Genomic DNA, 16,343 nt, shown 5'->3' with positions numbered 1-16,343 from the left:
CCGGTTAGAGCTAGTATTGCTAGGGCATGAGCCATAGGATCACTGGCCCTCACAGTTGGTTATAAAAATTTAAGAGATGTAAACAAGTGGACCAAGTCTTAAGAGTATTAGAAAACTCCTTATTCAGACTAGAGAAACAAGTAGACTTCTTAGCAGAAGTGGTACTGCAAAATCAAAGAGGCTTAGATCTTCTCTTGATGAAACCTGGGGGATTATGTATTTTGGGCAAAATCTTCTGTTCCTATATCAACCAATCAGGGGTAATTAGGAAAAACCTTGTTATGGTCAGAGAAAACCTCAAAGAAAGGAAGGAAAGGATATAGAACAGCTAAATGGTATTAGTCTGTTTATCTGATCCCCATGACTGACCACCTTAGTGTATTGTATTGAATCTCTAGATAAAAACGTCAGTAATTAGAAGGCAATTTGACAATGTAACTATCTAGCAAAGATTTTAGTCAAAGCAACAGTAAGTTTCCTCCTAGGGCCTATGATCTCCCTAACTATTTTTTAAAAACTATGTTTACAGTACAAAGCATCAAGGCCTGAATGCCCTCCTGTTGAAAAAGATCTCAGATGCAATCAAGAAAGTAGTTGGTTTCTGCCATAAATTGTCTTACCACTTTTATACCAGTGGGCACATTTTGCTTGACATCTATATTGCAGTATGCAGAGCTCAGCAATGCTACTTCTTACTGTCCACCTTGCTTGATATGGAGTCTTTTGTCATCTCAGCTGCTTATGTCAGGCTAGTTGGCCCATGAGGTTTTACAAAGTCTTTCTGTCTTTGCCTGCCATATTTTACTAAGAACACAGGGATTACAGATCCACATTACATGGGCTCTAGAGATTTGAATTTACAAGATTGATGCTTGTGCAGCAAATGCTGTATTGACTGATCTATCTTTGTAACAGTGAAAGTTGATGGTAATGATTCTATTAGTTAGTGGAACTGAGTGATCTGGTATAGGTCAATTCTAATCAATTAGTGAAGCTGTAGAATACGCATAGGCATGTTTTACATTCATTGATCCCACAATTATTCTCATCAGGCAAGGTAATCCTTGAATATCAGAAAGACTGGATGACTTGTAGATGGAAATTTTTCCAGTCCTGCCTTTCCCAGTAGTCCAGATGAATCTCTCCCACCCTTGGTCTCACATCTGCTTATAAAATAATTACTCAGAGGCTTATATTAATTACAAATGGTATGGCCTATGGCTCAGGCTTCTTGCTAACTAGATCTTCCATTTTAAATTAATCCATTTCTATAAACCTATATGTTGTCATATGACTATGGCATTACTGGTCTGCTGACATCTTGTTGCTCCTTCAGCAGTGGGCTCACGTCTCCCTTGACTTCACCTTTCTTCAGCTCATCTTCTGTTTGAATGTACTATCTAACCTTATCCTGTCCTGCTATAGGCCAATGCAGCTTTATTTATTATCTAATGGGAGCCACACATATTCACAACATACAGAAAAACATCCCACAGCACGTCTCCTTTCCTGTCTAATCAAAAAGGAAGGTTTTTAATTCTAACATAGTGAAATGATATATAACAAAATAGTTATCAAGCAAGAATTAGAGTTACATTATCTAGTCTATTTGTATTTGGCAAAATTAAAGAAAATATTCTATCATCTATCCTATTTTTGTGAGTCTAAAATTTCGTATCTAATTTATCTTTTATCATGACTAAGGAAAATTGTAATTTACTTAGTCTTCAACTCTATCAAAGACCCCAGAAGGATATAATATTACCTGAGTCAACAGGAAGTGTGTTGCAAACAACTATAATTCTAGAAATGACAGAGACATCTGGCTGCCTGGACAGTCATCCAAAGTTCCTCTGTAATGGTGGGGCATCTATCTTCAGCCTATAGGCCTAGAGTCTCTGGCACAGCTTCCAATGAAGCAGGAAATTTTAAGAACTGTTCTGCCCATTCTGGCAAAGTTAATTAGTTACTGCTTTTCCTCATGTCCTGTAGAATGTCTGGCAGTTTCTTCTACACAGCAGGAACCTGAAGAACCATCTCATCTTGCAAAGCTTAGTGGTCACCTTCCTATGGGTACTACATGTCCAGTTTATACAACATCCTGTCAAGCAATTGAGGCAAGGGCACCTTTTTGCCCAGTGGCTAACTTTTGCCACAAAGAAAGCACACACTCCATAATGAGTTTCTTCAATGCCTATCATCCTCTTTGAAGTAATTGGTGCTGCCAGGAGCAGATGTGTCTCATTGTACAGAAAAGTCTAAATTCTTAAAATATTTTAAATACCATATTCTGTAGGTCTTTGAAATGTTTGAAGACTGCCTATCTATCTGAAATATATCTCTGCATATCCATAAAACCTAATGAACATGACTATAAGTTTAACTATTATAGATGACTATTAATTTGTATTTTTAAATCATATATTACATTTTTTCAATGAGCTGCATATGTGCAAAGTACCTTAAACAAGAATATATATATATATATATATATATATATACACAGTACAGCAAGATTAACTTTAAATTTGAGTCAGTAAACCAACTCCATATCAATGTAAAGCATTTTGAGATTAACAGTTGTTTTTTGGCTCAAAGTAGATTCAATAATCTACCATTTTGTCCTATCATTTCTATGTTATGCATTTCTATATCATATCCCCCTTTCTTCTTTTAGAAAGAGATTGACTATGACCAATAACAATTTGTAACCAAACCCTCTAAACAAAGACAAATATCCATAGTCTGTTTTTGGGGAATGTGGGGCAGAGTTCTAGGCTACTTCCTGCTGATTGAGGATGCTATTAATCTTATGGATGGATCTTGAGAAAACTTAAGGTAATGGTCAAGTCCTGGGAAGACCACCTATAGCCTGTGTTGATAGATACCATCTGTCAAGGTTCAGGAGATCTCATTTGATTAAATGTGATCTGTCTTAACCTGGAACAAATCTACAGTCTCTTCCTCCCTGTTTCCTTAGACCCAAATTTTGAAGCCAATATATATATATATATATATATGTGTGTGTGTGTGTGTGTGTGTGTGTGTGTGTATGTTGGTTTAACTCAGTGGCCTTTACAATCAAATGTCTCTCTCCACTTAAAAATCCCAAAGATAATATAATGATGTGCAGGATCCAGATTCTTTGTGTAATTTTCATCTTTACATGGTTTACTGTCTCTTTAAAGACTTTATTTTAAAAAACTATTTCTTTATATGACTGCCTATATTCCTTTTCTTCTCTCTTCCAAGGCTATATATATATATATATATATATATATATATATATATATATTTTTACACATGTTGTAAACTATTTAGAAGTTTGTTCTACCTGAATCTGTCTTATTGTGTATCTATGATCCTTTTCTAAATAGGAGAGACTTTAAACTGTTAAGCTGTGTGGCAACTTTGGCTTTTGACTCCACCCCATTTGGTTTCCCAACATGACAGAGATATGTTTACTGCTAGCTCTGGGAGCCATGCTTACCACCAACTCTGGGAAGCAGTGGGTGGGTCTATGCCTTCATCAAGCAGCATGTTACCCAGAAACACGCCCCCCCCCCCCCCCACTTTTTTTGGTCTGTATTAGCAAAAGCTAAATCCACCAAGCAGTATGCTTCATGGCTTAGAGATGCCTCTGTGTACCTTGATGGGAATCCACCATGCTGTGCTCAAGCTCAAATGCCATAGCTTCTGTAGTACAGCTCACATGAGAGACACAAACTAGGAAGTTGCTCTTAGGTACATTTATAATCTCTTCTTAAGCTCTCTCAGATTTTAGGTGGAAACTCTTGCCACCATGTCTGGGCACGAATTGTAGACAGAAATTCCTCTCATCCTGCCTTGCCCAGCAGTCTGTACAAACCTCTCCCACCCTCAGTTCCACAGCTGCTTATTACTCAGAGGCTTATATTAATTACAAACTGTATGGCCTATGGCTCAGGCTTCTTGCTAACTAGATCTTTCTTCTTAAATTAATCCATTTCTATAAATACATGTGTTGTCACATGACTGTGGCATTACTGGTCTGCTGACATCTTGTTGCTCCTTTGGTGGTGGGCTCATGTCTCTCTCAACTCCATCCTTCTTCATCTCATCTTCAGTTTGAATGTACTGTCTAACCTTATCCTGTCCTGCTATAGGCCAATGCAGCTTTATTTATTATCCAATGGGAGCCACACATAGTCACAGCATACAGAAAGACATCCCACAGCAATGACTCACCCAGTCTAGATAAGAAGAGGAAAGGTGAACAGCCTTATGAAGTAGAAAGTGTGCAGACCTGTTTTCTAATTCAAATGAACAGATCAACTTCATGATGATGGTGACAAGTCCCATAAATGTTTAAGAGATTCTTCATTCATAAAAGGTGTTTGAGAAAGGCCGTTTTCCTCAGTATCAACTTCTCCTTAGTACCAACCCTCCAGTACCAACAACTGGATTTTATAAAAATTATCCTAAATTATCTATTCCAGATTCTACCACAGAGCTGTGAATGTGAGAATGAGGGGAGGGAAACACTCAGATATCACCACTGATTTGTTTGCCAGAGTGTTTCTATCTTGTAGCCAGTGCTGAGAACCTGTGAATTGGGTTGTTTTTGATGTGGCATCTAGCTTTATATTACAGATAATTATTTTCCAAGCTTTTTAATTAGACAAGTTATTTTGAAATTCATTTACCTTTTAAAAAATATTTATTTTTGTATATGGGAAGGGGGGTGCATGAGAGTGCAGTGCCCATGGAGGCTCGATAATGGCTTAGATATCCTGGAGTTAGAATTAGATGGTCCTACTATCTAACTATGGTGGGCAACCAAGAGCAATGGTAACATCCTGTATTATTCTTGACGCATGTGGGGTATCCGTGCCCAATAGCTCATAAGGAGGTAAGCTGTGCCTGGCACTGATATTTTCATTTAAAATCCCATGTATTCTGGGAGTTCCTGTTCACTCATACAGAGTGTCTCTGTTCAAACTCCTTTCTTTTTAATTATGTCTTAAAGTAGCTGCAAACTAGTATATTTTCCCAAGGCTTCTTCATATAGCTTTAGATAACCTACCCCCTACTCTTTCCTTTGCTACATCCCTTGTTCTGATCCCTGCTTAGACCTTTAGTTCCCAGTATTTCTCCCTTGGTTCTTTCATATGATATGTATTTTATAATTCTCTTTTACTGTATTTTTTAACTTGGGTTGTAGCCTCTTCATGCAAATTTCATTTTTTAGCCCATCTCCTTGCCCCTAGTTTCTCCATCCCCAACACTCCACTACTTGATGAACCTTTCTGCCCCTAGTATTCATGTTTTCTACTTTCATTTCACCTGTATTATATTCTCCCTCATTCTTAAATGTATTTTCCCTGACAATGACCAATTTATAGTTTCCCAGCTTCCACATGCACTCCAGTTTAAATCCACAAAACAAAATATTTAAAGCTAGGGCTCAAGAATGAGAAAGAACATGTGGTATTTGTCTTTTGAGACCTAGATGACCTCACTCAGTATAATTTCTTTCCAGTTCCATTCATTTACCTGAAAATCCCATGATTTAATTTTTCTTTACAGTTGACTAATAGTATATTATATATAGGAACCATATTTTCACTTTTACTACTTGTCCATCTGTTGGTGAACATCTAGATTTATTCCATTTCATTGCTATTTGAATAGAACAACAGTAGACATGGAAATGCCAGTATCTCTGTAGTAAGACAGAAAGTACTTTGAGTATATGCCCAGGATATAACTAGATTATATAGTAGTTCTATTTCTAGGTTTTTGTAAAACTCCAGAATAATTTCCAAAGTGGCTTAACTAGTTTACTAACTGTGAATAATAGCTCCTTTTCTCTCATACCCACACCAGCATTTGCTGTTATCTGTGTTCCTTTTTGGATACCACATACTTTTGTAGTCGCCTAACTTTCACAAGTGCATGTGGCCCATGTATACCTTCAAATACACATATATATATACAAAATATAAATAAATAAATAACCATGCTGCCCTTAGTTTTCATGCAGGTCCAGGACTTTCTTGGCTTCATATTTACTCCCAGATTCTGTCACTATGCTGCATCTGTTGAGTAGTTTTAATTAATGTCCAACCCACTGTGGGACAAAATCCCTTTTTAGAGGCTTTATAGAAAAAAATAAAAATAACATTCCTTAAATATATGCTAATTCCATGCCCGAGCCACATGTTGTGTTGGCTTACCAAATGAAGCAGCTTGTCTCCACCTTTTTTTCTCATTATTTTTAATAAATTTGTTCACTTATTTATTTTATGTCTCCACAGTTTACCTCCCTCCTTTCCTCCCAGTCTCTCTTCCTCACCCACTCTCTGTTCCCACCTCCCAATCCACTTCTCCTCTGTTTCTGTTTAGGAAAGGGCAAGTCTCCCATGAATATCAACAAACCATGACATATCAAGCTACAGGAAGACTAAGTACCTCACCATGTATTAAGGCTGGGCAAGGCAAGCCAGTATGAGGAGTAGGTTCCCAAAAGCCAGTAAAAAGTCAAAGACAGTCCCTCTTCCCACTGTTAGGAGTCCAAGAAGAGGACCAAGCTACACAACTGTAACATATATGAAGGATGCTAAGGTCAGTCCCATGTAGCTTCCCCGTGTAACATGAATTGCTAAACTGTTTTATTAATAGAAAACCCAGAGCCAGATATTGGGGTGAAAGCTGAAAGATCAGAGAAACAGAACAAGCCACAGTCAACCTCACCTTATCAACTCCTCAGCCTCCAGAACATGAATACCTGTTTCCTCATGCCTTATATACCTTTCTGTGTCCTACCATATTATTTCCTGGGATTAAAAGTGTGTGTCCTTCCCAAGCAAAGACATGAGATCTCAAGTGCTGGGATTAAAGGTGTTTGTCACCATGCCTGGCTCTGTTCCCAGTGTGGCCTTGAACTCTCAGACAGATTTCTGTCTCCTGAGTGATAGGATTAAAGGTGTATGGCCTCTATGTCTAATTTAGTGGCTGGCTCTGTCCTCTGATCCCCAGATAAGTGTTATTGGGGTGCAAAATATGTCACCATAAATGTTTTTCTTTGTAAGAGTTGCTGTGGTCATAGTGTCTCTTCACATCAATAAAAACCCTAACTAAGACACATGGTAATACAGTTATGGCTTATTTTTGCAAAACGTTCATATGGCTTGCCAACAGCCACCATACCTACATCAATGAAAATTGCCCAATTTGTGGCTCTTTTTTTATAAGCTCCCTGCTTTATGGACTCAGGGCTGCCTCTTTAGCCTTATAGTCACAAGAGTGTATGCTTCCTGCCAGGTCTGTGTGGCTCAATAAAAACTTCAAATTTCTAATAAGCTTGTACTTGTTTCTGTCTCTTCAGTGAAAACAGCCAGACTATAACATCTTCACTAACAATAAAATAGATACTATAATTTAACATATTGATTGATATAACTAAATGTATCAATCAATATCAATTATAAATCAAGGTAAAGAGGGAGGAAGGAAGGAAGCAGGAAGAAAGAAAGAAAAAGGAGGAAAAAGGAACGAAGGAAGAGAAGGGGTGGGGAGGGATGGAAGGAGGGAGAGAAAAATAATGCTTATATATTCTCTCTCTGAATGGTATGGCTCTGAATTTAGGTTATAGTAAATCTATAGTAAATGATCAGAAGTTGTGTCATTTGTCCTCAGGACCTTCAAGTAGGGCTAAGCAAAAATAGCAGTTCACTGATGCTCATCTATGTATTTTGCTAATATTCAGTAACTTGATGTCAAGTTTGCTGCACATGTAGAATGAAAAAAGTATCCCATTCTTACTGTGCATGTTGCCATATAATATTTAATAAATTGATCCAAATAAAATCTCCCATCAACTTCCATGTACATTTTCAGTTTACATAATGATATTTTTCCAAGTATTTCTTGTTTAAGTAAACCCTTAGAATTTCCTAGATAAGTTGTCTGGACTCAACACTGTAATAACTCATGATTTAATTCTCTGGATTCCTTTGGATTGTTCACAGGAACCAAGACTTTGAATGTACTGAGACTTTTCCATTAATACCATAAGCTGATTCCTTTACTCAGTAGTTGCCTGATTCACCACTGAGTTGCAGCATCAAATCCAATCTGGCTGAGAAGGTCTACTCTGCAGGCCTGGGTGAAGCTAAGCAGCTCCTTACTCTCCATCTGAAAGGTCCAGACCCATTTGCTTATAAACCTCCTGCTAGGTAATTTGCACAGCAGCATGAAGTCCTAGTTATGGGAGAGTGGGGCTTCTGACTGGCCCAAGAACTGGTGTTGAAGTTTCCACTTCATGGGATACAAGTCTGAGACATTAGAAATAAAAATGTTCAGAAGAATGGCTGAATAATATGAAATCTAATATTGTCCAAGAAATAGTATAGATGGAATTGCTAAACTGTTAAGCAGGGACTATAATTCCAATAAAGGAGGGATGGTTTCTTCATTGCTCATGGACTCAGTGAGGATTTATAGTTAAAGAAATTTCCTTAATTTTTTTTGTTATACAATGCCACTATCTTTCTGTTTAGTCAACATACCAACTGATCACCTGCATTTTGGGTGTTGAAGAAGACACAAAGGAAGGTATAGAATTGACATGTGCTTAATGCCAGTGTTGTGCCATGCATCCCCTTTTAGAGATGTGGCTCAGGCAAGTTAGATAATTACCATGTAATCTTCAGAGCCATGTATCTGAGCAGCAGTGTTTATTCTAAAAAGGTTAGAAAATAATAATTTAAAAAAGGCACAAGGGAAAAGAAGTATGATGTATTCACCTATGGTGAGAAGACTGGACTGGAACAGAATTGTAACTGGATCAGAGAAAGAGAGGTGAGAACTGTAATGAGAGATACCAGACCAGGGTCCAAGATCAATATACTGACCATGAGAAAGTGGCTGGATTAGGTTGACTTCATAAGAGATGGATGTTAGAGAACTTGATCTGATTTCAGAGGTCCTATTTTGATAGCAGTGGTCATAGGAGTGTAGAGGAAGTGTTTCACAAGAGACTCTGTTTTGGACAACCACCACATGATTATCATATTGCATATGTTAGATTAAAAAGCATGAAATGAAGGCACTATTGTGAAGGATGCAATGCTGTAAGAATTCAAAATTACTCTAGTCCTAGAGAACTGGGGAAAGTCTGACTCACTCTCAATTGTCATAAAAGAACTTCAAATGCAAACCACTTCTTACCACAGCTAGAATGCCTCTTATCAAAAGAAAAGTGCTGGTGAGAATGTGGAGAAATGGGGCTTGTAACTGTTGGTGCAAATGTTAATTACTGCAGTCCTTGTGAAAAGCAGCATAGAGCTACCATCTGACATAGCAGTTCTTCTACAGGAAGTATGAAAGCAAATGAAATAAGTTTCTCAAAGAGACATCTGCTCTACTCTCTTTATTGAAGCTCTACTCACAGCACTAACATATGAATGAAAAAAAAGTAAGGTGTACAGATGCAATGGAGTATCATTCTGCCACCAAAAGAACAAAATACTCTCACTTGCATCAGTGTGGTGGAACCAGAAAGCATTATGCTAAATAATGTCATTGAGAGAAACACAAATGCCTCAGGATGTTGGATTTGAAAGAGTTATTTTCATAGAGTTGGGAAGTAGATCAGAAGTCACTAGGGTAGAAAGGATGGAGGATGGATGGACAGTGGGGATCAGCATACAGATATTTAGGATTTACAAATTCCAATGTTCTACAGCCTAGTGGGATGATGGTATTTCACAACAATTTATTTATTTTATAATGGACTAACACAGAGGACTTTGAGGCTTCCCAGTTTGAAGATATAGATATGCTAAGTACTGTAACTCGATCATGTAAACTGTGTGCATTATAGAATATCACACTGTACATTATAAGTATGTTCAATTATTGCTTGACAAAATAATGAATAAATGTTATAAAAGATTCTCCAGAGGAAATAAAAGACAAAATCAAAACAGAGTTGGATGAATTAAGAAAGTAGCAACAGAAAAAAAGTAGTGTTAACTGTTAGATAATCCAGATCAAACTGCTTTCATGCATACAGCCTCAGCTAGTCATTGTTGCTTGGATTCCAACAGCTCCCTCGGGGGAGTGGGTGAGAAGGCACAGTGTCAATGGCTCAGACACCAGAAGTCCATTGAAGGCAAATAATGAACTCATTTATTCAATAACAGGGAAGGCCTTATATACCCTCCTCCCAGCGCCCCCATCTGCATGGTCATCCCTCATTGGCTAGGCATGATCAGGAACTCTGACATCAATCAGGAACTCTAACAGCAACTGTTGCTAGGTCCTCAGTCAGACTTGGCTCAATCAGGAACTCTGATGGTGACTGGGAACTCTTGACAGTGACCAGGGACTCTGACAGCTCCTGTTGCTAGGCCCTCAGACAGACTCCAGGTTGGCTCTTAAGGAGTATGTTATGTGCATGCCTTGGCTACCTGGTCTGAGCCAATATCCTTTACCCTATGGGTCTGTGCTACTACAAGTCATCACAATTTTCTCAAGGCAGACCATCTTATTACTCCCATTTCACAAGGAAATTAATGACTAATACCTGTGTAAGGCTAGGATGAGAACCAGGCATCTGGCTGCAGTCTCCATGTTAATTTCCACACAGCAGATTTAACACATCAACATGAGGGCAGAGATCAATTTTTTTCATTTTTCTTTATTAAGAAATTCTCTACTCACTCCACATACCATCAACAGATCCCCCCTCCTCCCTCCTCTCACCCCTAGCCCTCTTTCCCAAGCTACCCTGTATCCCCACATCCCCCAAATCGAGGTCTCCCACGAGGAGTCAGCAGAGTCTAGCACACTGAGCCTAAGCAGGTCCAAGCTCATTCCCACTGCACCAAGGCTGTGCAAGGCATCACACCACAGGCACTGGATTCCCAGAAGCCTTCCCATAGACCAGGGACAGATCCCGATGCCCCTGCCTGGGTGCTCCCCAAACAGTTCAAGCCAAACAACCGTCTTCCGTATCCAGAGGGCCTAGTCCAGTCCCATGGGGGCTCCACAGCTACCAGTCCACAGTTCATGGGCTTCCACTAGTGTGGCTGGTCATCTCTGCATGTCCTACCATCATGATCTTGACATCCCTCACCAGCAGAATACCTCCTCTCTCTCATCAATTGAATTCCCAGAGCTCAGGCTGATGTCTGGTCATGGATCTCTGCATCTGCCTCCATCAGTCACAGGACAAAGGCTCTATGATAACAGGTCGGTTATTTGCTAGACCAGTCACCAGAGTAGACCAGTCCAGGCACCCTCTGGACCACTGCCAGCAGACAAGATGGGGTCATGCTTGTGGATTCCTGAGAGCCTCCCCAGCACCCTGCCTCTTCCTATTCCCATGATGTCTTCATCTATCATGGTATCTTCCTCCCTGCCCTCTCACTCTGTCCCTGTTTCAGGTTGACTCTCTCATTTCTCTATGTTCTCATCCCCCACTCCTCGCCCTCTGCCAACCCCCCCAACCCAGTCCGCTCATGTAGATCTCATCCACTTCTCCTTTGCAGGGTCATCCATGTGTCCCTCCTAGGGTCTTTCCCTGTTAGGTAGTCTCTCTGGAGTTGTGGGTTGCAGTCTGGCCATCCCTTCCCTCACATCTAGTATCAGAGATCATTTCTTATATGTTGGGCTCCCAGCATAGAAATCTGAAGAGGTATAGATTTTTACTGAGAGGAATAGGTATAGAATTGCATTGTGTGTATAGTATGGGTATGCAACATCTGCAATAAAGGTGAAACATTCAAATCATATAAATTTGGCTAATTTCCAGGCCAGTGCCTTGGTGAAAAGCAGCAGCAGGCACACCAGCTTATGACACACAAATAATGTCACTCCATTCTTCTACTGACTGGAATGCTTAGAGACCATAGATACATGGCCCATAGTGTACTGCACAGCCTGAACTTAATGTTGTGCTTTGAATCCATTGCTAGTTTTGTTTATCATCCTCAAGTGATTTGTAAAGCTTTGAAGAGCTTTTGTAAAGCTTTGAAGAGTTTTCTGGCATCCTCAATGCCCCAGGCCTCTTGGCACAGAGTAAGTATTAAATAAATACTTTTCTTATCATTAGAAATGGGAGAAATTTTGTAACTTAGAAATGTGTAAGAGGAAAGTGTCAAAGCTTCTATGATGCTTCCTTGAAATAGTGAGAAGCTTAGGCAGAAACTTGGAAAATTGATGCTAAAAACATTTTTTTTTCTTGCATTGGCATTTCTCTTTCTTGTACCCTATATATTGTCACCAGCATCATTTATTCTTCCATGGCAGATACATATTGTTTATCCAGCAGTAGCCTTCTCTTAGTAACTTAACTTCTTGTCTCAGATGGTTCAGCTGGGGCTATCAATGTCATCTCTTCCCTGTTGGGATGTGCTATAGACCATTATTGTCCATCATGCTCTTCTCTCCATAAGCACAGTTAAGTTATGGTCCCAAAGATGGCTGACCTTCAATAATATTTCTGCAAGGACATGAAACAGAGGGTGTTATAGACACAAAAATGATTCCTATAAAATGATTCCATCATACAAATAAGGCAAGATTGAGATATGGGAAGAGATTTTGATCATCTGATATCTGAGTCTCAGAAATATAGTGTTCTCATGGTCTCCTTCCATTGTAGAATTTTTGTCTTTTAGGTTTAAACTTTAAAAGTTATTTTTCTTTTTTTATTTACAAAATTCTTATTTTAAAGTTATTCTTAAGCTCTTGGATGGTACTCTAGTATTCTCATTTTTTTAAAATTTTCAATCACACTTAGTTCTACTTTCTGGCAGCTTTATACCAAATCTTCTACTGAAATTTAATTCTGCAATCATAATTATTAATTACTAATAACTGTGTATTTATACTTTGAATTTTCTTTTACAGGCTTTATGAATATCTTGCTATTCTGGAGATGTTATGGTGGCCTTTGAGACAATGTTTTATTTTTCCCTGAATGTCTCTCCTCTGTATTTTATTTTCACTAAAGTCATCCTATCGATATATGATTATCTGAGTTTCTATCATTTGCATTGGGTGGTTTTCTTGGGCTCTGAGAATCCTGGTTAGTATCTTACTTGTAAAACGAGGATTAGGGTACCAGGGCAAAGATTATCAAGGGCCATTGGTAGTACAAGATAGACTTCAGAGCATTCATCAGAGATTCATTGGTCTTTTTATATCTCCAGAGATCATTTTCCAAACACCAATAAAAAGGTGTATACAGTAAGTGTATACACCTTAGTACTTTGTGGGCTAAGTGAGGGAAAAGATTACAGATGGAGATGACCAGTTTATTTCTGTTTTAGGTACAGTAGCCATATTACAGCTCCATTCTTTCTTTAGAAGAAACTTCCAGGCTTATACTTGTGTGGAAAGAGGCCAAGAGCCAAGTTGCGTAGTGAAGGAGAAAAGTTGGAGGACCTAGCTACTTCTTTAACTGACTATAAGCCAACCTCCCTCTTTTCATTCACTGCTGGGTTAGATTTTTACTGTCTATCAGCTCTTGATTTTCTAGTACTTGTTTCCACCACTTTCAGTCTTGTCGTTGAGGTTTTATAACAAACTTTTTACTACTGCTTTAGTCATGAGAAAAGAAGGATATATGCAAATTCTATATAGCTCTTTTACCTGGATATTTGCCTTCATTATTTCTGTGATTTGAAGATCTTGTATATAATAGCACTTGAAAGTAATTTTTCTTAATTGTTTTGTAAATCTGTATAATATAAATTAGAGCATACCCCAACATGCAGTTTTTCTTTATGCCTCATACTCAACTTAAAGCAAGACCCAGATATAATTCATGCCTCCAGTAAGGCAAAGTAACTCCACCAAGCCTTAGTAAGCAATATCTTTGCTTTTACACTTTAAACTGTAGATATAGTAAGCAATTGGATAAAACTATACATTTTGTAGCATGTATTATAAAGAAAAAGGCATGACCCTAAATAAGGATGGTATAGAAATTTCCAAATGGAGTTGTAAGAACAGGTGAGTTTCATGATGAATTAAATGAAAGTCTCTGATCTCCCACAGGTCAGGGAATATCTGAGGCAGGTCACACTGGAATGCTGGAATATGGTACTTGAGACATGGCCAAAGACAGTTTACAAATTCATCTTGCTGGAATCCCATGATTATTACTGCCTGCCTCATGTTAGCCCAGGTTTATTTACTTTATACTCTAAATAGGTGATAAAGCTATGGTTGTTTTTTGTTGTATCCACATACTTTGCTAAATTCACTTAGTAAGTAGTATAAAATTGTGTCTAGCTTTATAAATATACCAGTCTAAGCTTTGGACGATAAAAGTGGGTAAAAGTGCATGCTGTATAAGCCAGAGTTCAGATCCACAGAACCCAAAAGAAGTTTGATGGAGAAGCATGAGCATCTACAATCCCAGCATACCCCTATTAGGAGATGAGAGAGAGAGACAAGAGAACCTCCCATGCAATGACAGGGACCCTTCATCTAACAGGTAGAGAGTCAAGAACCAACATTTGAAGTTTGGCACTCTTATGTCTGCATTCAAATTCATGACATATACTCATACATACACAGTCCCAGAAGTTCCAACTTGTCTTTTGTTTAGAATATTTGAATCTTATTTTGTATCTTATTTATTTTGTATCTTGTTTAATTACCAACTTGAGTAGGATTATATCTACTATCTTGAGATCCATTTCCTTTTGTATTACTTGTTCCACCCTTTTGATATTCTGTTGGGTTAATCTATTAATTGATTATTCTCTGCTTGTTTCTTTGGCGCTTACAATCATCATACACAACTTATTGATGTCCAGTAACATTGAGAATTATTTTAATTCTTCAAACAGTGCCAGGGCCTTAGGAACACTTAATTCCACTGAATCTCTCTCTCTCTCTGTTTACCTCTGTGTTTCTGTCTTTGTCTCTCTGTCTCTGTCTGTCTGTCTGTCTGTCTGTCTGTCTGTCTGTCTCTCTCTCTCTCTCTCTCTCTCTCTCTATATATATATATATATATATATATATATATATATATATATATGTGTGTGTGTGTGTGTGTGTGTGTGTGTAGGTGTATAGTAATTCTAGTAAAACTAAAAAAAAAGGGGAGGCAGTTTACTAGAATGACTTTCAGGCTGTGGTCCAGCTAATCCAACAATGGCTGGCTCTGAACAGAAAGTCCATGAATCCAGAAGAGTCTTAGTTCAGAAGGCTGGAAATTTCAGCTGGTCTTCAGTAAACACTGGAATCAGAAAATAAGTAGGCTTTAATGTCAGTAAAGGAATGGACTTGCTAGCATGCCAAGAGCAAGCAAGCATGAGCAAAACTTTCCTTTTTCTGTGTCCTTATATAGGCTTCTAGTAGGTGTGGCCCAGATTAAAGGTGTGTCTTCCCACCTCAAGGTCTGGATTAGAAGTGGGTCTTCCTGCTTTAATTAAGCAATAATACCTCACTGGTGTGTCCTCCATTTTTGGATTTTAGTTAATTTTAGATGTAGTTAAATTGACAACCAAGAAATAACCATCACATCCACAATGCTCTTCTGTGTATTAGGATAGAACATTGGATTTCTACATGTTGTAACTCCTCCAAAGCATCATTATTATTATTATTCCAATAAATATTAGTTTTAAAAATTGTCCAAATTTATAATTTCTATTTAAAGTTTTTGTTTTCTGGGATAATGTTCTCTATGCCTGAGGAATTCTACAATATTTCTTTGATTTTTGATCTACTGTTTACTCTTTCTTTCTCTCTTTCTCCTTCTCTGTCTCTTAGAAGTATGCATAGAATTATAAATATTCTTAAATAAAAATATTTTGTATATATACATCTGTGTGTGTGTGTGTGTGTGCGTGTGTGTGTGTGTGTGTGTGTGTGTGTGTGTGTGTGTGTGTGTATGTGTGTCTGTGGGGGCAAGAGGCCAACATCAGGTATCTTCTTTGGTCACTTCCCACCTTATTTTTTTAGAGGGGTTCTCATTGAACTTAGGGATCATTGATGGACTAAATTGGTTGGACAAGTTCTATGGATCTCTGCTTATTCTGTTCATTTTTATTTTTTTCCAACATTTTGAAAATGAACCCACATTACTTTTTTCCCTGGCCTGTGAGGTTTCTACTGAGAAACTGCTAGTGGTTTAATTAGCACTTCTGTTGCTTTCATATTCTTTTGACAGTTTTATTGGTGGATATCTCTGGGTCAAACTTATTTGGGAACTATTGAGCTATGTGGATCTTGGTGTGTTCATGGATCTGAGATTTGAAAAGCTTGCCCATATTAATTACATATACAAGCATTCTGCCTGTTTTTTTTCTATTCTATTGTGGGCACTATGT

This window comes from Peromyscus californicus, unplaced genomic scaffold, assembly GCF_007827085.1.
Source record: "Peromyscus californicus insignis strain IS unplaced genomic scaffold, ASM782708v3 Scaffold_22__1_contigs__length_63687245, whole genome shotgun sequence".
Classification (NCBI taxonomy): domain Eukaryota; kingdom Metazoa; phylum Chordata; class Mammalia; order Rodentia; family Cricetidae; genus Peromyscus; species Peromyscus californicus.
This window is presented reverse-complemented; position numbering follows the sequence as displayed.